We start from the raw sequence: 27,113 nt of genomic DNA, 5'->3' as shown, positions 1-27,113 counted from the left end.
GAATATCAATACTATGATTTCAGTTTAAAAATATTTTTTTTTTTTTAACATTCATCTTTGAGAGACAGAGACAGAGCGTGAGTGGGGGAGGGGCAGAGAGCGAGGGAGACACAGAATCTGAAGCAGGCTCTAGGCTCTGAGCTGTCAGCACAGAGCCCGATGCGGGACTCGAACTCACTGACTGTGAGATCATGACCTGAGGCCAAAGTTGGACGCTTAACCGACTGAGCCACCCAGGCGCCCCTGATTTCAGTTTTAATATCCTAAAACTTTGCACATTTCATTGCCAACTATTCTGTACTGTTGAATTCCTGCCTTTGTTTTAGGACTTAAGTTTAAATTTCACTTTCTCTTTGAAGTTCTGCCTTCCTCTAAGAAACACCACCCACCCTTCTCCAGTTAGATGCCTACTCTTCTGTGTCCCCGTAGCACTCATTGTGTCCCTGTCGTAGGATTTATCACACTGTTGTATTTGTTTGCTTGTTTTTCTTTGCTACGTCATAGGGAACACTTCGAGAGGAGGTTTTGGTCTGTTCATCTTTATGTCCTCAGTACCTAGCATATTTTAGGCGTTTTAATGAATGATTATTTAATTAATAAAAGGGCAAAAACTACACATGGTATTTATTTTCAGTTTTATTTAATTTTTTATTTCAATTTTTTATTGTAAGTAGGCTCCATACCCAATGTAGAGCTAGAACTCATGACCCTGAGATCAAGAATTGCATGCTCCGCTGATGAAGCCAATCAGGCACCCCATTTTCAGTTTTGTTTTGTTTTGTTTCACAGTTTTTTTTTTTTTGGAGAGAGGGCACACACGTGTGAGTGGGGGAGGCGCAGAGGGGGAGGGAGAGAGAGAAACAGAGAGAGAGAGAAACAGAGAGAGACAGAGAGAGAGAGAGAGAGAAACAGAGAGAGACAGAGAGAGAGAGAGAGAGAGAGAGAATCTTAAGCAGGCTCCACACCCAGCATGGAGCCCAATGGGGCCTCAGTTTTATGGCTGTGAGGTCATGACCTGAACCAAAACCAAGAGTCAGATGCTCAACTGACTGCGCCACCCAGGCACCATCCTATTTTTTATTTTATTTTATTTTATTTTATTTTATTTTATTTTATTTTATTTTAATGTTTATTTTTAAGAGAGAGAGAGAGACAGCGTGAGATGGGGAGGGACAGAGAGAGAGGGAGACACAGAATCTGAAGCAGGCTCTAGGCTCTGAGCTGTCAGCACAGAGCCTGATGCGGGGCTCGAGCTCAGGGACCTCGAGATCTTGACCTGAGCTGAGGTTGATGCTTAACTAACTAAGCCACCCAGTCACCCCCTCCTATTTTCAGTTTGAAATCCAGAATCATCTGTGGTTGACTGAATACTTAGCTTTTTGTCAATAGTTTTTCAGATTCAGTGAAGCCATCCATCAGCAGGATAGACCTGTGCCTCAGGGAGCCATTGAACCAGAATTTGGTCTTTGTTGCCTAAACTACCAGGAAGAAACTACCAGTGGAGTCCCTGCTGATGTGAGGCTCAAGTCTCACGTGTGATCTAGTAGGTTGTTCTGAGCCCCACAGTGGCCGTCTCCACCTATGGCCTCACCTCTGGGTTGTGGGTCCACACCAGCTTCACGCTGAGCCCCACTTCCATTGCAGGAATACAAAAGCAGGCTCCTTCCTGGAAGCCCGAGGCTTCTGCTGGGGACTTTGGCTCCAGGATTCCACACTGGCCTGAAACTTTCTTAGAGCTGTGTGGAGTCCAAGACTTTTTCTACCCACTCTGCCTTCCTTTCCTCTCCCCTCTGCGAGGGATCGCCTGCATCTTGTCAGACAACTTTCTGGCCTCGTCTGGCTCCCTCCTTCACCTGCACTTCCCACGTAAATCGCTTGCATGTCTCTTGCATGTCTATCCTGTCTTAGCATCTGCTTCTCAGAGGCCCTAAACTGCCATCGGGGCTCTCTGGTCTAGACCCAGGTTGAAAGGCTGATTCACCTGGTGGTGTTGGTTTGCGTGTCTATCTCCCTTGTCGATGGTCTGCACTCCGGGACTGTACCTGTCACATAGTTGTTGGTCAGTGTGTATTGAATTGAATTGTTCACTCTTCTCAGGACCCTCTTGCCTGTGGCTGATTCTGGTTTAGTGGTCCTTCACGATACTTCATGAGAGCTGGGGCCGAACCTGCCTTGCTGTCCTCTGTGTCCCTGGCACCAGAGCCGCTGCCATGTCATCCACGTCCACTGACCTGCATAAATCCAGGCTCTGCTGTAAAGAAAGCCAACACTGGTTTTAGACCAGTGGTCAGAAAACCCCTCTGGGCAGGTGCCTCCACGTGACTGGGGAGGGAGCATCCCAACCAGTTGGGCGATGAGAAGGTGGGCGGCTTGAAGGAGATAGGCCTGAAACGCCACCTGAGCCTAGGCCCCCTGAGCCTAGGCCGAGCCTGGGGATCTACTGGTTTCTACTTTAAGTGTGATGAGTGGCCCCTGGAGCTTCTGCTGCTTTGACGGTTTATGTCCTTGAAGACTCACCAGCTGTGGTGTCAGGAATGGATTGCAGGGAGGCAAGAGTGAGCCGGGTTCAGATCACTTAGGAGGCAGGCGCTGCTGCGTGAGAAATGGCAGCCGTTGTGGGGCGAGAAGCCACTGGGCCCGAAGGAGAAATGGAAGGAATGGGCTGACGGGCGCCGGTGGGGAAGGCGGCAAGGAGTCAAGACGTGAGTACTGGGCTTCGGTTTGAGGTGCTGCCCGCACGCACGGTGGCGAGATGGGGAAGAGAAAGAAGGGTGACTGGATTTGAGGGAAAACGCACTTGTTCATTGATTCAAGGAAGAACTGGTCAGAATACGCTCACCATGACAACAGTGACGCCAGCTGGTTGGCTCGTTTCGCTGTTTCAAGATGACTTTGAGGAATGCATTCACTACTGCGGACAGGACACGTTCATTAAATGCTTCATTCATGTGACAGGTACTGAGAGGACCACAAATTTGGTATGCTGATGCTAGAGCCCCTTCCCTGTGAGTTCTATGGGCGTTTGTGCCTGACCTATCCCTGACTACTAATTAAGAGCTGGTTCTATTGAAGGTTGACCAGTGGTGCTGAAAACCCACCTCCCTCGCGTGACTCTAGCATTGGAGCACTTACTGTAAGGAGGATCTTCCAGAGAATGTTGTCCCAAGTGTCTGCCCCGCTCAGTCGTCACAAGGACCTTGAAGAGAATGGCATTGCCATCCTGCTCAGTGCTGGCTGGGTCTGGAGTGGGACCCTTTCTTGGCCGGCTGCCTGTGCCTTTCTCACACGAGGCACTTGTTGGCAGCCTCGAGGACAGCCTTCTTGGGGAGGGCCACCTGGCCTTGCTCCCCAGGGCAGGCCTTCTGCTGAGGTATGGGGCATGTGGGGTCTGGGTCGTGCTTTCTGAGGAGCCGCTATTGGTCATTTAGCTCCTTCTCTCTTTAGACCTTTAGTCTCACAAAGTGGGGTAAATATGCCTCCAGGACTTAGAAGTTTGAAAAGAGACTGGAGTGGGGGCCCTGGTCTGTGCGAATGAAGAGTCTCTGCCTGCTGAAATGTCCCCATGGAAATATGAGCCTTGGGGAGCAGTGTCACACCGTGCCCCATAGTTGGCACCCACATTTCACGTCGTGTGTCCCCAGTGAATGTTAGCCAGCATGTTGCTGCCGTGCCCATCTCCTCATCAGGGTCTAGGTTGAGCGGTCCATTGTTTTAGTTAAAAAGTAAGAAAATAGTTGTAATTTTTGAAAATACATTTTTATTTCATCTTTTAATGTGTTGTTTTGCCTGATGTGATATGCAACATTTATTTAAAATAAAAACAGGGATGCCTGGGTGGCTTAGTCGGTTGAGCGTCCAACTTCGGCTCAGGTCATGAGCTCACGGTGCATGGGTTTGCACCCCGCGTTGGGCTCTGTGCTGACGGCTCAGAGTCTGGAGCCTGCTTCGGATTCTGTGTCTCCTTCTCTCTCTGCCCCTCCCCCACTCGCACTCTGTCTCTTTCTGTCTTTCAAAAATGAATGTTAAAAAAATAATAATAAAGTAAGAACGAATTCATACCAAGTATTTGGTTACTGTACCATGACCTACCTGGAGAAAGGGTAGGAACAAAGTAAGATTAAGTTACTTTATTCTGCTCTGCTAGTAAATCTTTTTTTTTTAAGTTTATTTATTATGAGAGAGGGAGGGAGAGAGGGCGCATATGTGAATGGGGAAGGGGCAGAGAGAGAGAGAGAGAGAGAGCGCAGGAGCAGGGGAGGGGCAGAGAGAGGAGAGGGAGAATCCCAAGCAGGCTCCACACTGGCAGCTGAAAGCCTGATGTGGGGCTCAGTCTCACAAACCATGAGATCGTGACCTGAGCCTCGATCAAGAGTTGGGCGCTCAATCGACCGAGCCACCCTGGCATCCCTGCTAGTAAACCCTTTAAAAGTAATTCTCGCCGGGATGCCTGGCCGGTTCAGTTAGTCGAGCATGCTACTCTTAATCTTCATGAGTTTGAGCCCCATGTTGGGTGTACAGATTACTAAAAAAAAAAAAAAAAAAAAATAATAGAGGCATCTGAGTGACTCAGTTGAGCTTTCGACTCTTGATTTTGGCTCAGGTCACGATCCTAGGGTCTTAGAATCAAGCCCTGCATTGGGCTCTGTCTGAGCATAGGGCCTGCTGGGGATTTTTTCTCTCACTGCCCCTCTCCCCTGCTCACGCTCTCTCTCTCTTTCTCAAGTAATAATAATAATAATAATAATAATAGTAATAGTAATAATAAAAACTAATTCTTGCTATAGCATTTTGTTTGCAATGAAGTTGCTTCTGAGTAAGAATAACATAATCTTTGTGGGTCAGTCTTTGTAGAAAAGATTATGTAACATTTCTGCTATTGCCCTTGTATATTAAAAAGACTAGGAAATTATAGGCTACACAGCAAAGAAAAACCTGTGTAATCAGTAAAAGACACAACGCCTAAAAATAGTTGCCTCTGTCATTTATCGATAATCATTTTGAGTGATGTACCCAAATTCCCTCTTCCTTTTTCACACAGGAGATGAATGGCTTCTGTTTTTAAGACTTCCTGGGTTTTTGAGGCAGTGCCTCAGATAATCACTGGGGGACGATAATCACGTGGGGTTTCCTTTCAGACTTTGGCTTTGTGTTATTCAGCTTTAAGGGAAGAATAGAATCCCGTTCCTTCAGTTTATACTGGCTGTGACTTGAGATTACCATTTTGGAAATAGCGGAGAAAGATCTTTTATTTCTTTTCAGATTTCAGAACTTTTTCTCCAGGATCTTTGATAAAAGACCTTTAAATTGAGTATCTGAAATGTGCAAGGACACACTCATGTTTGTTGAAGCAGCTAAGTAACTCCACAAAGCCTATCGTAGAACGTTCCTTTGTAACTCCTGGGCTTTGTTTCTTCCTTTGGTTATCTCTGAGAATGGAGGCTAAGGATTAGCCCTTTTCAGGGAACACGAAAATTAGGATATTTTAGAGATAAAGGTTTTAGAAATGAGATATTCTAGCCTTATTAGTAAGTAATCTTGGTTTTATGGGCTGAATTGTGTCTGCCCAAATTCCTTTGTTGAAGCCCAACACCCCCTTGTGACAGTATCTGGAGACAGGGCCTCTAAGGAGGTGATGAAGGTTAAATGAGGTCATAGGGTGGGCCTGGTCCAGCAGGACTGGGGTCCTACTAGAGGAAGGGATACCAGGAGCACTTGCACACAGAGAAAAAGCCACATGAGGACAGGTGAGAAGGTGGCTGTCTGCAAGCTATGGAGACAGGCCTCAGGAAGACCCAAACCTGCTGGTTCCCTGAGCTTAGACTTCTAGCCTTAAGAACGATGCTAAAATAACTTCTTGTTGATTAAGCCACCTGGCTGTGCTATTTCGTTCTGGCCACCAAGCTGACTCTGTGTGTCATCGTGTCATTCTACACTATTCAACAGACTGAGTGCCAAGATGCTCATGACCTAGTGAGGGTGGAAAGACACATAAACAGTGGCAGTATTGTAAAATGGGTCTGGGACTCATTTGGGGGTAGCTGTCCACACTGGGCGACGCTGGGATCATGACCTGAGCCGAAGCCAACAGTTGGATGCTCAACCTACTGAGCCACCCAGGTGCCCCTGCAGTTTTTTATTTTGAAAGCATGTGTGCAGAGGGTGTAGTAGGAGGACAGGGAAGAACATGCTAGACAAAGGAAGATGAGCCAAAGCCGAGGTGGGCTGGAGTATTTCCAGACTATGCTCCCCAGGCAGATGGGTAGAGAGAGCAGGTTGGGAAAGGCAGGGGTTTGGCTTATAGGAGGATTTATGCATCCTGGTAAGGAGCCTGGACTGGGCCCTCTGGAGTCTTGACCAGTGTTGAAAGAAACTCAAATGCTTCCTGCAGCCGGGTGGGTGTTGTGGATGTGTGAGGTGAGTAGGACTGAGACAGGTACCTGTCAGCTCTAGAATTTTCTGTGGTGTTGGAAAGGTTTAGTGCTGCAGCCACTGTAGCCATTGCCACTGTGGTAGCCACTAGTCATACGTGGGACTGGGAAACTGAAAAGTCAATTTAATATACTTTTAATTCATTAAAATTTAAATTAAAAATTTTTTTAATATTTATTTATTTTTGAGAGAAAGAGAGAGAGCGCAAGTGGGGGAAGGGCCGAGAGAGAGGGAGACATAGAATCCAGAGCAGACTCCAGGCTCTGAGCTGTCAGCACAGAGCCCGATGTGGGGCTAAACCCCCGGACCTTGTGATTGTTGGCTCAGGTCATGATGTCAAGGTCTGTGGGTTTGAGCCCCGCATCGGGCTGTCTGCTGTCAGCATACAGCCTGCTTTGGATCCTCTGTCTCCCTAGCTCTTGTCCCCTCCCCACCCTCGTGTGCACTCTCTCTCCCTCAAAGAAAAATTTTAAACTTAAATTTTTAAAATACTCACATAAAATCAGGAAGGCAATAAAGATCTAGTTATCTAACATCTATTAATATTACGATTGGTAAGGAGGAGACAAAACTATTTGTAAACTGTAAGTTTACTTACACAAAACAGTCCCAGAGAATTGGTGAAGCGTCAGAATTAACAAGGCTGCAAAAGTGCTGGGTGCAGTTCCACCCCAGGGAATCAGTAACGTGTCTTCACACCACAAGTAACTGGTTTGAAGGAATCAGCTGAAAAAAACCCACCCTTTCACAATAGCCACAAAATAATCTGGTGCCCAGGAATGTCCAACAAGAGATGTGTCAGCTGTCATTTGGAAATTCACAGCATATTACCGAGGACTTTTAGCAGACCAGAAGTAGGAGAGTGGAAAGTATCATACCATGTTTTGGGGTAGGGAAGGACCCTCAGTAGTGTAGGTATGCTTATCGTCCCTGAATTTGTCTATATATTGTCTGACCCTAGAGTTTATAAAAGAGTAAACTTCCCAGAAGAGTTGAGACATTTTTCAAGTGGGAAGAAAAGAACAAAGGTCAGGCTCATTCCCTACGAGATAACCAAGAGTAATTTTAAAACTGTGACAGTAGAGGCTCCTGGGTGGCTCAGTCGGTTGAGCAGTTGAACGACCAACTGTAGATTTCAGCTCACATCATTATTTTTTTTTATTTTTGGTACAGAGAGAGACAGAGCATGAACGGGGGAGGGTCAGAGAGAGAGGGAGACACAGAATCGGAAACAGGCTCCAGGCTCTGAGCCATCAGCCCAGAGCCCGACGCGGGGCTCGAACTCACAGACCTCGAGATCGTGACCTGGCTGAAGTCGGACGCTTAACCGACTGCGCCACCCAGGCGCCCCAATTTCAGCTCACATCATGATCTCATGGCCCGTGAGGTCAAGCTTGGGATTCTCTCTCTCTCTCCTTCTCTCTCTGCTCCTCTCCTGTTCTCTCTCTCTCTCTCAATAAATTAAATAAATAAATAAATAAATAAATAAATAAATAAATAAACAAACTAAACTTAAACACTGTGGCAATGAATAAATAAACAGGGAGTATTGAGTTATGTGGGGATAGACAAACCGACCGCTGGGATAGATTAGAATCCTCAGGTACAGAGAAGCACTATCTGCACGTGGTGGCAGTGCACTTCAGTGTGAACAGAGGTTTTAGTAAGTAGCGCTGCAACAGCAGCAGCTTTCCCAGCCCCAGTGCCTGCTGGCTGCTGTATCTGACAGCACAGCAAAGTGTATGCTCTGCGAAGACATTCTGTTGAAAAGAAGCAAACAGCTTTCTACCCCTGTACTTGACAATGGGGAGAAAATGGGAAATACTGAAATATGATACATGTGTGCTCTCAGGAACCCGTGAAATCTTAAAATCAGATGGCCAATTTTCCGTTTTTCTAAAAGGGCTGAGGGGATGGCTATTCTTAGGTGCTTTATTTTAAGTGGGTCTTCCTTAACAAATGATAGGGTCGGTAGTTCTTTTTTTTTTTTTTTTTTTTAAGGCATTAAGCAGCAATTGAAATATTCCTGTGTGACCTTTCTCTGTCTCTGTCTTTCTGTCTCTCCTCCTTTTCTCACTTGGTGATTGAGAATGTTTTCTGGCAGCATGGAGAGAGTGGGTTGGTGGAGCACAAAATTGGGAGCAGAACACTTGAAGAGCACGTTGTAGTGATCTGGGGCAAGAGATGATGGGCTGTGGAATGGAGACGATGGTCTGAAGTAGAATCCACAGGTTTCGGTGTAAAGAAGGGGACGTCAGAGGGGAGTCTAGGGAGACTCCTGAGTTTCCCAAATGGGTGACTGAGAAATGATGGAACTGTTCACAAAGAACAGAACTCGGAGAGAACATGTCCATGTCATACCTGTGGAGTGTGGGGTGACCAGGGGGCATTTGGATCTGCGGGACTGGTACTTTCTAGAAAGTCTTGTCCAAAAGTAGAAATTTGGAAGTCAGTGGCAGTAAATCACGATTGAAGTGAATACGATGAGCCCGTAGGGAGAAGTGAGTCATGCAGAGAGGCCCTAGGACAAAACCCTGGGGAACCCAAACCCATAAAGGAAAGGCAGAGACAGGAGGCCACAGGGGAGACTGAAGAAGGTGCCACAGCAGGAGCAGGAGGGACGAGAGTATGGGCAGAGGCAGGAGAGGGTTTCCACATGGGAAGCATTTGTGGGAATGGAGTTGTGCTGGGTTGACGCTCATGAACATGATGAGGTAATGCTAACTCTCCTCTCCCAAATCTCATTGAAATGGCAGAAATTTTAAAAACTAAAAAGAAGTGGACAGCAGTCTAGATTCTGGAAAGTCAGAAAGGTAGATCAGAATGGCGAGCACCATCTGGGCAGGGGAGATAGGAATGAGGCAGAGTAGTAACAGATGGACAGTGTGTCCTTTGAACTGAGCCGGGGAGGGACAGTCATGGGAGATGGTGGTGTAGAGAGGATGGTGTAGAGAGTTTTCAGGAGTGTTCCCGAATCTGCCATCCCCGTAGGAGGGCGGCCAGCTATATGGGGGTAGAGGGGGTGCGCCTGGAAGGCAGGCACCACCCCCCACCCCAAACCCAGCCTCAGCCAGAGCAGACTCTCCACTTAGACTCCTCGGGAGAGCTCACCTGAGGAGAAGGTGTGCAGCTGAAAAGTTAGGAAATGCCAGAGTGGGCGATGTATAACTTCCCCTTCCAGCTGCAGGAGCAGCATTCCAAGTTCTGATCGTGAGTGTCCAACAAGTATCACATCATAGTGTGACTTTATCTCACCTAGTAATGTTTAAAAGCATTCTTGCATTAAATGTCTGCTATGTTTATTTTTTTATTTTTATTTTTATTTTTTTTAAAACAGCAGTCCGAGCAAATCTTTTATTATGTCCTTTAAAAAAAAATTTTTTTTTAACGTTTATTCATTTTTGAGAGACAGAGACAGAGCATGAGCAGGGAAGGGGCAGAGAGAGGAAGACAGAGAATCCAAAGCAGGCTCCAGGCTCTGAGCTGTCAGCACAGAGCCCGACGTGGGGCTCAAACTCACGAACCGCAAGATCATGACCTGAGCTGAAGTCAGATGCTCAACCGACTGAGCCACCCAGGCGCCCCTATTATGTCATTTTTTTTAAAAAGTAATTTCTACACTCAATGTGGGGCTTGAACTCATAACTCTGAGGTCAAGAGTCAGGTGTTACACCGGGCAAGCTGGGTGAGCCAGCCTTGCTGTTTTTAAAAGGTTTATTATCTATTTACACATTTATGTAATACAGACTTGTTAGGCAAGAGCCATATTTTTATGGAAGAATCTTATCCTTCTCTGTGATGTTGCTGTCTGTTTACTTGATTGTCTTAGATGCATGTTCAGCTAAATGAGATTATTTATTTATTTATTAAAAAAAATTTTTTTAATGTTTATTTTTGAGAGAGAGACAGAGAGAGGCAGAGACAGAGAGAGAGAGAAGAGAGAGAGGCAGGGAGGGGCAGAGAGAGAGGGAGATACAGAATCCAAAGCAGGCTCCAGGCTCTGAGCTGTCAGCACAGGAGCCTGATACGGGGCTCAAACTCAAGGTGAGATCATGACCTGGGCCCAAGTTGGACATTTAACCGACTGAGCCACCCAGGCACCCGTAAATGAGATAAGCTATTGAGGACTGGAGAGAGTATATGGCAGACACTTGCATGGAGCGACGACTCTGACCTTGGGGAAGAGCAACGTGGCCAGCTGCAAAATCCAGTCTGAAGGTCTCTTAAGAGTCAGAGACTGTTGAGTGTGGATGACCACTTCTTGTTTAATTTTCTTTCTAATTTTGAATATTTCAAACATACAGAAAAGTTGACAGAATCATGATATGCACACCCATGTACCCGCTGCTTGATTTTTCAAAAAATGAAGATTTTTGTCGTATTAGCTTCAGATTTTTTACAAAGAACCATTAAGAGGGTGTGGAAGCCACACTCATGCTGCTTCTATTCTCCTTCTGCTAGCTTCTCTCCTGCACTTGGTGTTTTATTTTACCGCATTTCCATATATCCTTGAGCAATCTGTGGTGCTATTTTGCATGTTTTAAATGATCTGTATGAGTCCTTCTGAAACTTGCTTTTAATCTCAACACTATGTTTTTAGAATTCTGGCAATGATTATGTTAATACAGGTCACTGACTCATTCTAACTAACTGCTTTCTGGCGTTGTTTTATATGATTATACCATGGTGTATCAATTTTTTCCCCGAGTATATATTTTTTAAATTAGTAAACTATTTTGAGAGCAGTTCACAGCGAAACTGAGTGGCAAGTGCAGAGTGCCCGTACGCTGCTTGTCCTCCACACAGTGCACAGCCTCCCCCGTCATGACCACCCCACAGAGTGTGCAGTTGTTCTGTCATTGAATGTACACTGACACGTCATCACCCAGGCTCCCTGAGTTTCCTTCTGGTGTTGTAGACCCTGTAGGTTGTGACATATGTTTAGTGACATATACCCACCACTTATCATCCAGTCCTGAGTGTGTTTTTTGAAGGCAATGGAGGATGAACTGTCTGCACATTGGCACCGGCATTGCCCCATAGTCCACGTGGAGAAGGGTCCCCGGGGGAGGCCTCAAGGCCTCGGTCTGGGAGCTCAGATGCAGGCCGGCATGGGGAAGAGCTCAGGAAAAGAGGGCAACGGAGCGTGCCTTCAGACCTGGCCAGGCCCGCAGGGTGGCGGTTGGCAGACAGTATAGGAGTCGAAGTGGACTCAGGGCTGGAGTAAGTGGATCCAGGGTGGGTCAAGGCAGGCTTGCTCTGCATCTGACTGTCAGCCTGTTCTGGCCACAGCTTCTGTCTTATTCTGTGGGTCGATGTGCTCCTGCTAGACCACAGTCGTACAGTTTATCTGTGTGGCCACTTTGTTAGGGTAAATCTGGCATTGTTGACCTGGAGATGTTTGCTCTTCCCAAAGTGACTCAAGGAGTACATGTGTTCCTCTTCCGAAGGGCATAGCAGTTTTAAAGATTCGTGTATATTTTGTATTGGTCACACATTGTCATGCATTTATTGGTGGTACCTCCCCACCCCATCATGTCCTAATAGTTGGAACCTGTGAACATTACTATGTTTGGAAAGAGTCTTTGCAGATATGACTAACTTGATCTTGAGATGAGTTACCTGGATTTTTTTGGATGGAATTGACATACCATCAAAAGTGTCTTTTAAAAAAAATTTTTTTTTTTATGTTTTTATTTTTGAGCCCGAGAGAGAGAGAGACAGTGAGAGTGGGGGAGGGGCAGAGAGAGACGGGAGACAGAATCCGAAGCAGGCTCCAGGCTCTGAGCTGTCAGCGCAGAGCCCGACGTGGGGCTCAAACTCACAAACCTCAAGATCATGACCTGGGCCGAAGTCAGATGCCCAACTGACTAAGCCACCCAGGCGCCCCTCAAAAGTGTCTTTAGAAGAGAGAGGCAGAGGGGGATTGGATGCACACAGAGGAGGAGAGGCGGATGGGCTTCAAGGCAGAGATTGGAGTGATGTGGCCCCAACTCAGGGCATGCTGGCATTCAAGCTGGAAGAGTCTTAAGTCTTAAGCTGGGAGACTTCTCTCCCGGAGTCTTAAGAGGTAGTGTGGCTCTTTTGTCACCTTCATTTGGGCTCAGTGAAACGGATTTTGGACTTCTGACCTCCAGAACTGTGAGTGAATGAATTTTTCTTATTTTAAGCCACCACCAAGTTTGTGGTAATTTGTTATAGCGGCTTCAGTAATGAGTCCACTCACCTCAAGGTCTGCAATATACTTAGGGGAGAGAATATTTTCTTTTACTATTTGTTCCTTATTACCTCTTTGTGAATTGTATTGCAGGTCATTTTTGTTTTTTCCTTTATGGTTAGTAATCTTTGTGTCATATTTAAGAGTTCTTTGCCTACCTCATGGTCATGAAGATATTTTTTTATATTATTTTTAAGAGCTTTATTGATCTTTCACATTTAGATGCATAATCTACCTGGAGTTGAGTTTTGTGAGAAAAGAGTCATTTCATTTCTGTTTCGTGTGGATATTCAGTTGACCCAGCACATTTATGGAAAAGTCCATCTTTTCCCCACTGCTTTCCACTGATGGCTGCTCCGTTGCTCTCCTTGTGCATTTTAGCCTTCCTGCCTCTCTGTACTGTAGCGTAACGGTGAGGCTCCATGTCTGGGAAAGTCTGCCCCTTTTAGTTTTCAAGTTTGATTTGCCGATCTTGGCCCTTTGCATTTTCCATGTACGTTTTAACGTCAGCCTGTCTGTTTCTACACACACACACACACACACACACACACACACACACACACACACCCTGCAAGAGTTTTAATTATAATTACTCAGACTCTCAGGATCTATTTGGACAGAAATGACATCTTTACAGTATTGAGTGCTCAGATTCACAGATGTGCTATATCCCTTCATTTCTTTAGGTCTTTTAAACTTTACCTCAACAGTGCTTTTAGTTTCTGTTTAGTAGTCTTATGTATCTTTTGTGAAATTTATTCCTGGATTTGGGATACAGTATTTTTCAGGCATAGAATTAACTTAAAAAATTTTTTTTTAAATGTTTATTTATTTTTGAGAGAGAGAGAGAAACAGAGTGAGCGGGGAAAGGGCAGAGAGAGAGGGAGACACAGAATCCGAAGCAGGCTCCGGGCTCTAAGCTGTCAGCACAGAGCCCAACGTGGGGCTCGAGCTCACAAGCCGTCAGATCATGACCTGAGCCAAAGTCGGATGCTTAACCAACTAAGCCACCCAGGCGCACCGCCCCCCCCCCTTTTTTTTTTAAACACAATCTTGCTTTTTAATTCCTTGAACATGTTGATTATGGTTGTTTTAAAACTCCGTTACGTGGCTTTCTTGTCTGTATGTTCCTATTATCTATTGGTTTTCATGGCTTGTAGTCACAGCCTCCTGTTGTCTATAGGCCAGAGACACTGTAGGCGTAGCAGTGATTTGTGACTCTAGATGTGTCTGTGTTTCTGCATAAAGGGTTTACTTTTGCTTCTTGCACGTGAATGGGATGGGGTGCGTACCGTCCAAGATCACGTTAATCCAGATATGGAGAGAATGATTTGAAGCTAGCTCTTGACCCTGTGAAGGCTACTCTTATTTCCAGTTCATACCTAAGAGTGTGGTCTCTCCAAATCTCAAATGACCGAGAGTGTTTGTGGGCCTCCTCCTCCTTGGCGAGTGCTCAGTTCCGTGAGTCTGTCAAAGCTCTGCATAGCTTAGCCACTTGGTTGCTACTTTTTAAATTGTCAGACCCCTCCAGGGGAAAAGTTGGCCTCCAGTTCTTCACTTCTTTGTTAGTGCTTTGGTATCTTCCAACAGTTTTTAAAAACATCTTTTAATTCAGTCTTTCTTGTTGTTTTCATTGGGAAGGTTGGTTTGAGCCCCGGTCTGCCACTGCCATTAAATAGAATTCGTGTGTGTCTGTGTGTGTGTGTATATAAATGTAAATATACATACAAATACATATATATTTTGAGTTTAATCAACTTATTTTCTGTAGTTTATTAAAAACTTTACAGAGAGAAAAGAAAATAGTATTTATTAAACAACACCTGGAAAGCTTGTTTTTAATCACATACGAGAGAATAGACACTCCGTCCCTACTATGGAGGCATATTTAACGAATGTTCTTCAACGTTGACCATAAATAATTTAAACTCTGCAGTCAGGTTCTGCTGTTGTGCACTAGATCTGTGTATTTAAGACTATTGTTTAGGAAACTTTTAAGACTTGCAGAGTGAAATTCCCACCTGCTTATATTGAGTTCAGGAACCACTATTAACCAACACATGGTACCAACAAACAAAATATTAATCTTTAGGTTTTCTAACAGATTTTCTCTACCTCTTTTCCTGGGTCACAGGCTCTGGCCTGCCTGGTTTTCCCTGTAGAGGTCTGTCTGGAAGTTCTACAGCGATCAGGTGTGGAGCCCTATGTGCCTACCATCCCTCTTTTTGTTGCTTCTTTGCCTTCTTCCCTTTGGTCACTTCCAGCAGGTCGTGTCCGGTCCAGCAGCAGTTGTGAACATGCACAGCTGTGATAGCACAGATATCCCTGCCTTGGGAGCTTGAGTAGGCATGTATGGCCTGGACCGGGCCGCAGTAGACTCTTGGACCCCTTCTTTGGGGACACAGTAGTAGGGGCCAATACCCTTTCTAAAGGAATGAACACTGTCTAGCTCACTTGGGTCCAAGGTCTCTGGTAAGCATCTGATCTCTGGTTGGCGCTGAACTTGAAGCGGTCAAGGCAGCCTGCTGAAGGGCCGTTTGGGCCAGATTGGATTCTGCCTGGGCTCTGAGGCTCCTGCCTATTGTGCCCTGCCCTGTACGGCTGCTCCTTCCTCGGTCACACTTGGTCTGATTCGATTACCCAGCTGCTGCCTGCCTGAAGCACTTCTTTATGTCAGATGTTCCTCTCAGGCTTTGGGGCCCTGATTTGTAACTGGTGACTTCTCTTTTGCCTACCTCACAGGTAGGTACCTGAGGAAGGTTCTAGTGGCGGCACCCCTTGCCTGTCTCGCCATCCCTTCCGTCCCTGTAGCCCCTCCTATGGTACACATGTATTTGTTTGTTTTTTTATTTTTAATTAGCATACAGTCGAGTAGATTTTTTTCTTTTCACGTACAGCTCTGTGAATCTTCACACCCTACAGATTCATGTCAACCACCATGATAATCAGGATACAGAACAGCTCCATCACCCCCAGGTATGCCTCATGCTATCCCTATTCAGTCACCCCTTCCCACCCTTAATGCCTAGTAACCACTAATCTGCTCTTCATCCCTGTGGGTTTTGTCTGTTGAAGAATGTCATACAGTGTGTAACCTTTTGAGACTGGCTTATTTCACTTAGCATATTTTTGAGATTCATCTACATTTTTGTATATGCCAACAGTCTGTTCCTTTTTATTACAGAGTAATATTACTTGCTATGGTTATACCATGGTCTTTTTATCCGTTCATTTGACAATTGGGCTGTTTCCAGTTTGGGGTGATTATGAGTAAAGTTGCTGTAAACGTGTATACAGGTTTTTGCATGAACATAAGTGTTTTTATTTCTCGAGGGTAGATGGCTAAGAGTAGAATTGCTGGGTCCTATGTTGAGTATATGTTTAGCTTCATAAAAAACTTCCAAACTGTTCTCCAGAGTGGCCGTACCATTTACGTACCTACCAGCCATATATAATAGTTCTATTGTTCCACATCCTTGTCAGCGCTTGATTCCATTAGTATTTTTTATTTTAGCCATTCTAATAGGTGTAGCGTGGTATCTCATCATGGTTTTAGTTTGAATTTCCCTAATAGAAGGAAAACGATAAGAGCAGAAATCGATGAAATTGAAAACAGAAAAACAATAGAGAAAAATCAATGAAACCAAAAAACCAGTTCTTTAAAAAGATGATAAAATTGATAAACCTCCAAGAATAGACAAGACACAAATTACCTGTATCAAGAATGAAAGGGGGAGGATATTACCATAGATTCCCACAGACATTAAAAGGATAATAAAGGAATCCTATTAACAGCCCTACACACATTCAACAACTTAGATGAAGTGTACAATTTCCTGAAAATCACAGACTACTGACCAAAACTTATCCAAAGAGACAAATAACCTGAATAGTCCTATAACAAATTGGATTCATAAGTTAAAAACCCTCTGGTTTCTTCATATGTAAGAAGCTTGAAAGTTGCCATTCAATCTTGACAAGTAAAAAGCTGAACAGATTGAAAAATCTGCAGCTTTTCTTGGATCTGTAAGAAAGGGGAAGATACAGGCGAACCACAGCTTCCAAGATTGGAGAGACAGGTGAATACAGGTCGTCAGCTACCCAGAGCAGAGCTTCAGTGATCAGAAGCCATCATGGGAACTAGTGCTGGAAGCCTGGTGTGGACAACTCTGAGAGTTAAAATCTCCAGGGAGACTCATTCATAAGGGAGTCCACACAACATTGCAAAATTTACCTCCAGGAGCTTGACCAGTTTCCCACAGTAAATACGGGAGAAAAATCCCTTCAGGCTTTTGGCAGGGGAAGGGAGTGGGGAGCGTTGGGGGGCCGGGGGTGGGGGTGGGGAAGGGTCGGTTTGAAATACTCTTAAGCACTTTGTTCACAACAAAGTCTGCCTTCAGGGGGAAACCAGTTAACCAAAGCCTAACCTGCTGAGGTATTATCAGAACCTTTAAAGCAAGGAAAGTTATTAGGGAAAGAGGGATTACATAATGATAAAGGGGTCATTAATGGTTTTCTCCATTAAAAACATGACGGTTTTTCATGTGTGTATACCTCACAATGGACATCGAACTCTGTGAGGCAAAAAATGAATAGAATTGCAAAGAAAAATAGATGAATCCACTATCATAGCTGGAGACTTCAATACCCCTCTGTCAGAAAAGGACAGATCCAGCAAACAAAATCAGTAAAGACACACTTGAATTCAAACAATATCATCTATCTGCTAGATAATGGATATCTGTAGACTGTTTCATCCAACAACAGCAGAATACAGTTTCTTTTCAAGCCCACATGAAGCATTCACCAAGGTAGACCACATTCTGGGCCATAAAACACATCTTCACAGATTTAAAAGAATAGAAATCATACAGTGTTGCTCTCAAACCACAACAGAATTAAATTAGAAATCAGTAACAAAGAGAACTCAAATTATGTGCACCTGGGCGACTCAGTCGGTTGAGCGTCTGACTCTTGGTTTCAGCTCAGTTCATGATCTCACGGTTTTGTGAGTTCAAGCCCCACCTCGGGCTCTGTGCTGGCAGCGCAGAGCCTGCTTGGGATTCTGTCTCCCTCTCTCTCTGCCCCTTCCCTCACACTGTCTCTATCTCTCTCAAAATAAATAAACTTTTTAAAAAAAGTGTAGAGATTAAACAACATACTTCTAAATAACACAGGTCAAAAGAGAAATTCAAGAGAAATTCTAAAATATTTTGAACTAAATGAAAATAAAAATACAACTTATCAAAATTTGTGGGATGCAGCAAAAGCAGTGTTTAAAGGGAAACGTATACATTGAACACACACACACACACACACACACACACACAAATATGTTATTTTTTAAAGTTTATTTATTTGGCGGGGGGGAAGGGGCAGAGAGACAGAGAGAATCCCAAGCAGGCTCTATACTGTCAGCACAGAGCCCAACATGGTGGGGGCGGGCTCCAATCCATGAACTGTGAGATCATGACCTGAGCCTAGATCAAGAGTCAAATGCTTAACTGACTGAGCCACCCAGGGGTCCCTATATATATCATTTATATGTGGAATCTAACAAAACAAAACAAACCAGAGCTCATAGATAACAGAGAACAGACTGGTGGTATTTGGACGCTGCTAAGAAAACAGATCTTAAAAGTTTTCCTCACAAGAAAAAAATGATAAATCTGTCATGATGACTGACTAGAGTTGTGTTCATTTCACAATATATACAAATATCAAATCACGTTGTACACCTGAAGCTTTAATATGATGTTATATGTCAATTACATCTGTTTAAAAAATCAATAACCCAAGTTTCCTTCTTAGGAAACTATAAAAGGAAGAGCAAATTAAAGCAAAACTAAATAGAATAAAAGAGATAAGTAGAGCAGAAATAAATGAACCAAACCCCAGAAGTCAATGGAAAAGCTGGTTCTTTGTAAATCAGTGAAATTAAAAGGTCTTTAGCTAGACTAATTACAAAAGAGAGGACACATGGGGTGCTTCGGTGGCTCAGTTGGTTAAGCATCCAACTGTTGGTTTCAGCTCAGGTCATGATCTCATGGTTTTGTGGGGTTGAGTCCTGCATTGAGCTCTGTGCTGGTGGTATAGAGCCTGCTTGGGATTCTCTGTCTCCGTCTCTCTCTGCCCCTCCCCTGATCATACTGTCTCTGTCTCTCAGAATAAATAAACTTCAAAAAATTTTTTAAAAAGGACACAAATTACTAATGTCAGAAATGAAAATCATACTGATCTTTGGATATTAAAAGGATAATAAAGTGGGGCACCTCGGTGGCTCAGTTGGTTGAGCGTCCAACTTCGGCTCGGGTCATGATCTCACAGTTCCTGAGTTCTAGCCCTACGTCGGGCTCTGTGCTGACAGCTTGGAGCCTGGAGCCTGCTTTGGATTCTGTGTCTCCCTCTCTCTCTGCCCCTCCCCTTCTCATGCTCTGTCTCTCTCTCCCCCTCTTAAAAATAAATAAGCATTAAAAACATTAAAAAAAAAAAGGATAATAAAGGAATACTATGAACAGCTCTGTTCCCCTGAATTTGATAACCTAGATGAGAAGGACCAACTCCTTGAAAGATACAGTTTGCCAAACTCACACAAGAAGAAATAGATGATCTGAATAGGCCTATATCTAATAAAGAAATTGAATCAGGGTTGCCTGAGTGGCTCAGTTGGTTAAGTGTCCAACCTCGGCTCAGGTCACAATCTTGGGTTTGAGCCCCGTGTCGGGCTCTGTGCTGACAGCTCAGAGCCTGGAGCCTTCACATTGCATGCCTCCCTCTCTCTCTCTCTGCCCCTCCCCTGCTCGTGCTCTCTCTCTCTCTCTCAAAAATAAATAAACATTAAAGAAAACCATTTAAAAAAGAAATTGAATCAGTAATTAATCACCTTTCTGGATTCTACTCCTGAAATAATTATTGCACTATATGCGAACTAACTTGGATGTAAATTAAAAAATAATAATAATAAAAAAATTATCGCCTTTCAAGATAGAAAGCACTGGGCCCAGATGGGTTCATTGGGGAATTCTACCAAACACTTAAGGAGGAGATAAGAGCCATTCTTCAAAGTCTGTTTCATAGAATGGAAGCAGAGGGAATACTTCATTCTATGAGGCCTGCATTACCCTAATACCAAAACCAGACAAAGACATTACAAGATAAAACTATAGACCAATATCTTTCATGAACATAGATGCAAAAGTCCTCAAAATATTAGCAAATTGAATCCAACAATGTATAAAAAGAATTATATACTATGACCAAGCAGGATTTATCCCAAGTCTGCAAGGCTGGTTCAACATTTGAAAATCAATTAATGGAGTTCATCACAGCAACAGGCTAAAGAAAGAAAATCACATGGTGATATTTGGAAGTTTCTAAGAGAGAAGATCTTAAAAGTTCTCCTCACAAGAAAAAAATTGTAACTCTGTGGTGATAGCTGACTAGAGTTTATTGTGTTCATTTCACAATATGTACAAAGATGCAGCAAAAGCAATTGGCAAAACCCAGCACTTATTCAAGATAAAAACTGAGTAAACTGGGAATAGAGGGGGACTTCCTCAACTTGATAAAGCACAATATCTATAAAAAAAAAAAACCACAGCTGGGTGCCTGGGTGGCTCAGTCGCTTAAGTGTCCAACTCTTGATTTCGGTTCAAGTCATGATCTCATGGTTCATGGTGAATTGGAGCCCTGTGTCAGGCTCTGCACTGACAGTACAGAGCCTGCTTGGGATTCTCTCTTTCCTTCTCTCTACCCTTCCCCTGCTCACGTTCTCTCTCTCTCTCTCTCTCTCTCTCTCTCTCTCTCAAATAAATAAACTTTAAAAACTTCACACACACACACACACACACACACACACACACACACACACACACAGCTAACATCATACTTAATGGGGAGGAGCTCGAAGCTTTCCCTGTAAGAACAGACCTAAGGCAAGGATGACTCCCCTTACCATTCCCTTTTTGACATTGTAGTGGAAGTTCTAGCTAATGCGATGAGAAAAGGAAATAAAATGGTCTTTGTTCATAGATAACATAGTTGTCTATGTAGAACATGGAGGGGTTCCTGGTTGGCTCAGTCAGTGGAGCATGCAACTCCTGACTTCAGGGCTGTGAGTTCCAGCCCCACCTTCTGGGTGTAGAGATTATTTAAAATCTTAAAAAAAAATTTTTTAAGGGGGAAATTAAAAAAAAAAATCCAAAAGGATTAACAAGCCTCCCACCCCCCACCAAAAAAAAAAAAAAAAAACAAAAAAACCCTGGAACTAATAGACAGTTGTAGCCAGGTTCATGATACAAGGTCAGTATGTGGAAAGTCCATGACTTTCCTATATACCATCATGGAACAAGTGGAATTTAAAATTGAGGGGTGTCTGGGTGACTCATTCAGTTGGTTAAGCATCCAACTTCAGCTCAGGTCATGATCTGAGGATTTGTGGGTTTGAGCCCTGTGTTGGGCTCTGTGCTGACAGCTCAGATGGAGCCTGGAGCCTGCTTCAGATTCTGTGTCTCCCTCTCTCTCTGCCCTTCCCCACCCTCTCAAAAATAAATAAACATGAAAAAAACAAGACAACCCCCCCCCCCCCGCAATACTATTTACAGGAGCACCCCCCCAAATCAAATACTTAAGTATAAAACAAAATATGTATAAAATCTATGTGAAGAAAACCACAAAACACTGATAAAGAAGAACTAAATAAGTGGAGAGATATTCTGTGTTCACGGACAGGAAGACAATATTGTTAAGATGTCAGTTCTTCCCAAGCTGATCAATAGATTGAATGTAATCTCCAAATATCAGTTTATGGGGCATCTGGTTGGCTCAGTCCGTTTAGCATCTGACTTCAACTTAGGTCATGATCTCACAGTTCATGAGTTCAAGCCCCACATCAAGCTCTCTGCTGTCAACACAGAACCCACTTCAGATCCTCTCCCTTTCTCTTTGCCCTTCCCCTGCGTGCTCTCTCTCTCTCTCTCTCTCTCTGTCTCAAAAAAAATAAAAATAAAAAATAAAAAGAATACCAGCAAGTTTGTCTCTTCTTACAAACTTTAGAACCAGTTTGTCAATAGCCACAAAAGACCCAGAATAGCCAACACATGGAGGAGATGAACAAAGTTGGAAGACTGACACTATCTGACTTCGGGACTCACTGTAAAGCTACAGTGATCAAGACAGTGTGGTGTTGACAACAGATTAGACAAATTCTGTTCTCAATGGAGAACAGAGAAGCCAGAAATAGGCCCATATAAATATAGCCAATTAATCTTTGACAGAAGAGCAAAGTCCGTACAGTGGAGCAAAGATGGTCTTTCCAACAAATGGTGCTGGAACAACTGAACATCCATATGCAAAGAAAATGAACCTTGCACCCCTCACAAAAGTTAACTGAAAATGGATTTCATGCCTAAATGTAAAAATGCAGAACTGTAAAACTAGTCGATAGAAGATAGGAGAAACACTAGGTGAACTTGGATATGGTGATGACTTTTTGGATATGACACCGAAAGCACAATCCATGAAATAAATAATTGAAAAGATACACTCTGTTAAAATTAAAAACTGCTCTGCAAAAGCCAGGGTTAAGAAGGGAAGACAGGCCATTGTTTACAAAAAACACATCTGATAAAGGACTATTACCCAAAATATACAAAGAATTCTTCAAACTCAACAGTAAGGAAACAAACAATCTGATTGAAAAATGGTCCAAAGACCTTAACAGACCCCTCACCAGAGAAGACATAGAGATGGGAAATAAGCATATGAAAAGATGCTCCACATTCATATGTCATCTGGGAAGTGCCAATTCAAACAATAATGAGATACCACTACCTACCACTGAGAATGGCCACAATTGAGAATACTGACAACACTAATCGCAAGGATGTGGAGCAACACAACACAGGCTCTGTGGAGCAACAGGAATGCTCATTCACTGCTGGTGGGAAAACAGAGCGATGCAACCACCTTGGAAGACAGTTTGGTGGTTTCTTACAAGACTAAACATGCTCTTACCATACGACCCAGTAATCGCATTCTTTGGTATTTACAAAGGAAATGAAAACATGTCCATACAAAAACCTGCACACAGTTGTTTGCAGAAGGTTTATTCATAATTTCCAAAATTTGGAAGCAACCAGGATGCCCTTCAGTAGGTAAACAGGTAAATAAACTGGTTCATCCACCGAATGGAATATTATTCAACAAAAGAAATGAGCTGTCAAGCCAAGAAAAGACATGGAAGAAACTTAAATGCATATTACTAAATGAAGTCAATATGAAAGGTTACTGTATGATTAAAACTATATGACATTCTAGAAAACTGTGGAGACAGTAGAAGGATCAGTGGTTGCCTGGGGCTGAGGGGTGGGGGAAGGGATGAATAGCAGAGTACAGAGGATTTTTAGAGCAGTGAAAATACTCTAGGACATCATAATGATGGATATATATTATTATACATTTGTCCAAACCCACAGAACGTACACCAAGAGTGAACCATAACTAAACTGTGGACTTTGGGTGATTATTACGTATCCATATAGTTCATCAGTTGAAACCATGTACTACCCTGATGGAAGATGTTCAGAATGTGGGGAGGGGTGCTGTGCATGTGTCAGGACAGGGGGTCTAGGATAGGATACTCTAGATAGGAACTCTATCTTGCCCCCAATTTTGCTGTGAACTTGAAACTGCTTTAAGAAATATATAAAGCTTTAATTAAGCAAAATAAAAGAAGGGGGGGGGAGGGTGGGAAACAACCTTCTGGAAAGTAAATCTGCATGCCCAGATGGTTTCACTGAGAAATTTTGTCACTTGAAAAAGAAATAAGACCAATTTTATATAGTCTCTCCCATGTATTTTTAACTTTTTATTTTGAGATAATTTTAGTCTCACAAGTTACAGAAATAGTACATAGAATTCATTCAGTTTCCTGCAATAACATCTTATATAACCATAGTACATTATCAAACTATTTTCCATATATTCTTAATTATAACTATTGTGCTAAAAAATGTAAAGAGTTCAAAAGTATATGAAGTAAGAAACAAAATATTCCTCACACCCACCCCAAGCTAAATAAATGAATCACTATTAATAATTGGGCATCCCTCCAGATATTTCCTGGAGGAAAATGTACACACCTGGACACATGCATAGTTTTAATTATGCATAGTTTTAATTCCCAGAATTAGATCATTCTTTATGTGTATAGTTTTTCAACTTGCTGCTTTTACTTAATAGGATATCATGAATCTATGTTAAGTGATACCCATCCCTTACCTTCCAAATACCAAGGCATTTTTTTAGGACCAACAGTATTCTGCAGTGATGATTTATGGCAGTATATTTAATTCTTTCTTCTCTTTCCTTCTTTCTTTCTTTCTTTCTTTCTTTCTTTCTTTCTTTCTTTCTTTCCTTTTGATGAAAGATTAAGTTGTCTCCCATTATTTGCTGTTATATGTAATGTGCATTGCCTATCCTTGTTGCTGTGACCTTAAGGAATTGTTGAATGATTTTGAGAATAGGCTTTTAGAGAGTGTGGTTGGAGAAGTGTCTGGGTGGCTCAGTCAGTTAAGCATCCAACTCTTGATTTCGGCTCGGGTCCTGATCTCACAGTTTGTGGGTTCAAGCTCCACATCGGGCTCTGTGCTGACAGTGTGGAGCCTACTTGGGATTCTCTGTCTCCCTGTCTCCCTGTCTCCCTGCTCGGTCTCTCTCTCTCTCTCTCTCTCTCTCTCTCTCTCTCTCTTTCTCTCAAAATAAATAAATAAACATTAAAAAAAAAAAAAAAAAAAACCGTGGTTGGGACTTGAAGGTATCATTTGAGATTTTGCATTTGTAATCTCAAGTGACTTTGGCTTGCAGCAATGGAGGTCAACCTGAGCTCTGGCTCAGTATCATACCCCTTCCTGGAGGGCTGGTAAGAACAGCTACCAGCCCACAGACCACGAGAGAAGGATGGGTCCTGGCATTTTCCTCAAGTCCCCCAGGTGCTGGGGTGCTCAGCCAGGGGCGAGCATTAGTCTGACTGAGATTGCCTTCAGCTGTCGGATCAGTGTTACCCCAGTTTTGTGCAGCTAGGTGGGGAGTTTGGCTCTGCTGTTTGTCTCTTTAGTGTTTACTGAACTTGGGTTCCGAAAACTTCTATTTGAGTCTCTTTTTTATTAGCTTATTAGTTTTGTATCTGCATTCTGTTTTGGAATTCTACCTTGCTCTTTGTGTGGGTAGAAGTGTTGCATTCAGTGACGTGTTGGGTTAGTGTCTAAGTTGGATGGGTGAAGTATGGTAACTGGTTACACATGAAAATGTGTAGCTGGTTGTGTTCAACTGGTTCACTAAAAAACATGAGACTGCTTTTGTAATATCACAGGCATGAAGCAGGGAGTTAACGTTTAATTTCTGAATGCTCTTTGACACCTTTACCGTGTAAATGTTCCTTTGAAATGGGGACCCAAGAAGGAGCCCTTTCTAGGAAATGAATACTTAATTTTTAAATATCCTGGAAAATCAAATGCTCTGCTTTTAAATAGGAATTTATCAGTTTTAGTTTAGTGTAACAGTATTTAGTTTTCATTTAAGTTTGTCTTAATTACATATTTTCATATATTTCAGAGGAAACATTTTTTAGTAGATACTTCTATAAAAAATACATGCACTTTAAAGTTGTTCATAAATTAAAAATTAATAAGCTGAATTGTACAATCATATCCTGGCCCAGATTGGGGTCTGTGAGTGGCCAGTGAGTGGGTAGGACAAGGACAGTGCACTCCCATGGGTCATGGCAATTTGCAGGGGATTAGGCATGCTCACTGCATCATGGATTGACTCATGTTAAAAATGGAGTGCTGGGGCGCCTGGGTGGCGCAGTCGGTTAAGCGTCCGACTTCAGCCAGGTCACGATCTCGCGGTCCGTGAGTTCGAGCCCCGCATCAGGCTCTGGGCTGATGGCTCAGAGCCTGGAGCCTGTTTCCGATTCTGTGTCTCCCTTTCTCTCTGCCCCTCCCCTGTTCATGCTCTGTCTCTCTCTGTCCCAAAAATAAATAAACGTTGAAAAATTAAAAAAAAAAAAAAATGGAGTGCTTAGCAGGGGAAAAAATAGGCAGAGTGAGATTTGCAATATAATGCCATTTAGGTAAAGTAAAAATACAAGGACACAAACTAGTATACATTCTGCAGAACAAATTCAAATTAAGGCTAGTTTTCTGTAGGGGTGGGGGGGGGGAATAAGGTGGGGACAGAGGGATAAATAAAGCGCAGAAGTGATAAACAAGACGGGCTCACCGGGGAGGACTGGACTGAATGAGTTGTGGTTAAAGCAGTGCCCGACCTGCTGGGAACTTGAGGTAACTTGGCCTGGTGCTTCCTGACCCCAGAATCGTCTTCTGTAGGATGGTGTATTAATGCCGAGACTCTCAGTGAGTCTTAACTTAGATGTGACACATTCAGTGTTGTTGGGTGTTTTGACACAACAAATTCTGCGGTCAAGAGTTCATATAGCCTGGTGGCTCAGTCGGTCAAGCGTCCGGGCTCTCTGCTGTCAATGCAGAGCCTGCTTCAGATCCTTTCTCCTTCTCTCTGCCCCTCCCTGACTCTCTCTCTGAAGAGTTCATATACAGAAAATACTTGGTAAAGCATCCCTCAGTGATAGCCGCTCATGTCTCCTGATTTCCGCAGCCTGCCCCCATGCTTGTCTGATCGGGACAGGGGCTGGGAGAGTGAGGAGCGGTTACAAAACATTAAAACTTTCCATTGAAGAAAGTCTGTCCAGACAAGCTACCAGTGGAAATTGTAATGTACGTTTCTGGTCTAAATAAAATCTCTAAAGCGTGACACATTCACTTTGGGCATGCCAAGTTCTCTCTAGGAAACCGAACGTGCACATAGATCGAGAAGGGTTTCCATGAAGACACACTTCCTGTCTTGTTCCTGGTGGTTTAATTCATTTTTAGGTTGTTCTTCTTTTGGTGATTTGTCAGAACAGCCACGCCTGTGCCTGAGTCGTTGCTCAGAGGTGTGCTTTGGCCTGAGATCAGCTCTTCCACAGCACGAACCTGCACAGGAGCTGCTTCGGGATCTTGGTAAAATGCGGGCTCATGTTCGATAGAGTGGCCCAGGAGGCAACTTTTCTTTCTTTCTCTCTTTTTTTTTTTAAACTGTAAAAATTTTTATTTTTAAATTTTTTATTAAATTTTTTTAAAGTCTGCATTTCTGACAGGCTCTTAGGGAATACCAAGTGCAGTTTTTAAACATTAAAGTATTATTGACCTACAATAAAAGTCTCTCTTCCGGTGTGCAGTTCTAGCAGGTTTTGACCAGCATGTGCTGTCATGGGCCGCCATCACCATCGCAACAGAGCAGTGTCATGAACCCCCAGATTCCCTTGTTCCCCATTGTACTCAGCCGTTTTGTCATGCCCATGTCCTGGCAGCCACTGTCTTCTCTGTCCCTGTAGTTTCATCTTTTCCAG

The 27,113-nt window shown here is 43.4% G+C and overlaps 1 protein-coding gene across 10 annotated transcripts in view; it reads left to right on the top strand.

Annotated features, from left to right (window-relative positions):
• Positions 1-27,113, top strand: part of DIP2A (disco interacting protein 2 homolog A) — a 118,174-nt gene that overhangs the window by 6,548 nt on the left and 84,513 nt on the right. Inside the window, exon 2 of one of the 10 annotated variants that reach the window (XM_045501038.1) lies at positions 15,544-15,622. The exons of 8 other annotated variants lie outside the window; for them this stretch is intronic. The gene's annotated coding sequence lies outside the window, so the exon portion shown is untranslated. The remainder of the gene's footprint in view (positions 1-15,543; positions 15,623-27,113) is intronic. One more of the 10 variants, XM_045501039.1, reaches the window with a different exon arrangement.

Source organism: Leopardus geoffroyi, chromosome C2 (assembly GCF_018350155.1).
Source record: "Leopardus geoffroyi isolate Oge1 chromosome C2, O.geoffroyi_Oge1_pat1.0, whole genome shotgun sequence".
Taxonomy (NCBI): domain Eukaryota; kingdom Metazoa; phylum Chordata; class Mammalia; order Carnivora; family Felidae; genus Leopardus; species Leopardus geoffroyi.
The sequence above is the reverse complement of the archived record's forward strand: the minus strand, read 5'-3'. Positions and strand labels throughout refer to the sequence as shown.